The sequence below is a fragment of the Culex quinquefasciatus genome, chromosome 2 (genome assembly GCF_015732765.1).
Source record: "Culex quinquefasciatus strain JHB chromosome 2, VPISU_Cqui_1.0_pri_paternal, whole genome shotgun sequence".
Classification (NCBI taxonomy): domain Eukaryota; kingdom Metazoa; phylum Arthropoda; class Insecta; order Diptera; family Culicidae; genus Culex; species Culex quinquefasciatus.
This window is the reverse complement of record NC_051862.1, coordinates 61,703,694-61,706,183: the sequence shown is the minus strand read 5'-3', so window position 1 is coordinate 61,706,183 and position 2,490 is coordinate 61,703,694. Positions and strand designations below refer to the sequence as shown.

The following is a 2,490-nucleotide window of genomic DNA, read 5'->3' as shown; positions in this document are numbered from 1 at the left end:
CTTGCCAAAGTTCCTAAGTTTTCAGCAGCACTGCGGAACACCAACTCACAGCCACGAAATTATTTTGTTTTGACTTGTCAAAACGTGAATCACAATTTTAGAACTAAAAAAATACTAAAATTTAGGATTTTTAAGAAGTACTTCAGTGTTCTAAAAAAATCCTAAATTTTAGGAAGAAAAAAATACTAATTTTTAGGTATAATTTGACAAGCTAGAACATAAGTTCAAAAAATACTAAAAATTAGGAATTTATACCTAATGTCCGTTTTGCGTGTGGAGGAAGAATGTTTGTTTTGATTTGTTATCTTCCCTGTGCCGTCAAAGTTTTTTTCTGATAGGATTTTTTTCGTTGAGCACGCGGCGGCCGCAGCAGCAGCATCGGCTGGCAGCAACAAAACTGATGGGCATGACGTCGGCCATCAGTTTGGCGGAACCGAAGACGGAAGACCACACCAAGACGGTGGAGCTGCAGAAGGCGCTCGAGCCGTACAACGTTTTGAGGACGAGTCCAAGCTGAACCACCGGATGGAGATTCTGTCCAAGCTGAACACGCTGGTCAAGCAGTAGGTGCGCAATGTGTCCATCTCGAAGAACATGCCGGAAGTGCTGGCCGAGAAGCTCGGCGGGAAGATCTACACTTTTGGGTCGTACCGGGTGGGCGGTAACCACAAGGGGCGAATATTGACGCGCTGTGCGTGGCGCCGCGCAACATCGAACGGCAGGACTACTTTGGGTCGTTCTTCGAGCTGCTGAAGAAACAGCCCGAGGTGACAGAGTGCCGCGCCGTCGAGGAGGCGCTTGTGCCGGTCGTCAAGATGAACTTAGACGGCATCAAGATTGATGCGCTGAAGGAGATTCCGGACAACTTCGACCTGCGCGAAGATATGCTGCTGAAGAATCTGGACCCAAGTTGGTGCGCAGTCTGAACGGGTGCCGCGCCACCGACGAGATCCTGCGGCCGGTGCCCAACATTGACAACTTTCGGCTGGCGTTGCGTTCGATCAAGCTGTGGGCGAAGAGTAAGTTGAGCTTTGGTTGGTATCTTTTAGGGTTTTTGTTAATATTAGGGTTTTCTTCTTTTCACTGTTTTTTTTTCAGAGCATGGAATCTACTCCAACACTTTGGGTTACTTTGGAGATGTGTCGTGGGCTATGCTGGTGGCCAGGACGTGTCAGCTCCCGAATGTCGTCGCGGCCACGCAAGTGCACAAGTTCTTTCTGGTGTTTTCCCGCTGGAAGTGGCCCCAGCCGGTGTTCCTGAAGCGGCCGGACACCGTGAATCTGGGCTTTCAAGTGTGGGATCCGCGGGTGAACGCAGGGCCGGTTCCACCTGATGCCGATCATCACGCCGGCAAACCCGCAACAAAACTCGACCTTCCACGTGTCTAGCTCGACGCGGAAGGTCATGCTGAACGAGTTTAACTGCGGCATGCAGATCACGGACGAAATCATGCTCGGCAAGGCCGGCTAGGACAAGCTGTTTGAGGCGCCGAGCTTCTTCTTCAAGTATCGCTACTTTATCGTACTGCTCGTAACCTCGAACAACACCGACGACCACCTCGAGTGGTGCGGACTGGTCGAGTCCAAGATCCGCTACCTAATCCAGAACCTGGAGCGAATCCTGCACATCAACCTGACCCACGTCAACCCGAAGTGCTTCGAGCAGCAGGAGTAAAACCAAAGGACGACGGCGGCGAGGGCGCAGACAACACTCTGCTCGCTCTGGTTCATGGGGTCAGAGCGGTCAGAGAACCTGAACGTGGACCTGACCGAAAGCATCCAGAACATGCGGTGCGTTGAGCGATTCTACAGCCAAAAAAACGCGTCTCTAACCGAGTTGTTGTCTTTCAGGTGCACATCAAGGTCCTCGAGACGACACGCGACGGCATGAAGATCGAGGCGCGGCACGTCCGGCGGAAGCAGCTCAACCGGTACCTCGACCCAGCGACTCCTTCGCCGTCGCAAATGCGCAATCGACCTGCTCAGAAGAAACTAGAAACTAGAGCGAAATTCGACGGGTTTTGATTCGCGGTGTTTCGGTGAGTGATCGTATCACTATGGCAGCGTTGGATTTTTTGGCCGCCGTGGAGCTAGCAGTTTTGCTCCACAATGTTAACACATTATGGCCAGAACAAAACAGTGTTTCTAGACTGGTTGGGCGAAATCACTGGTGTCGTGGCACCTGTGCCAATGTCGATTTCGACTCTCCGCTAGGTCAGCGACGAATCACAGAGAACAGATGTACATCACTGAACAAAAAGCATCGAAAAACGTGTGTAAAAATTCAAACCAAGATACGTTGAAAAGAGCTAGGGTGTGCATCATCCGCCTAGATAGCACCACTTCAAAAATCATGATGACCTACAGTAGCAGAACGTTGGACCATCCATTCACTGCACAAAACATTCCGAACGAACGACATCAGACCAATGTCTGACTGTCCTTCATCGTAGGGGTACGATTTTACGCGTGAAAGAAAATAACAAAATCA

General features: G+C 50.5%; 1 pseudogene; it reads left to right on the top strand.

Moving 5' to 3' along the window:
- The first annotated feature begins 258 nt into the window (after window positions 1-258).
- On the top strand, window positions 259-2,024 carry LOC119766028 (annotated as a pseudogene).
- Window positions 2,025-2,490: the final 466 nt, after the last annotated feature.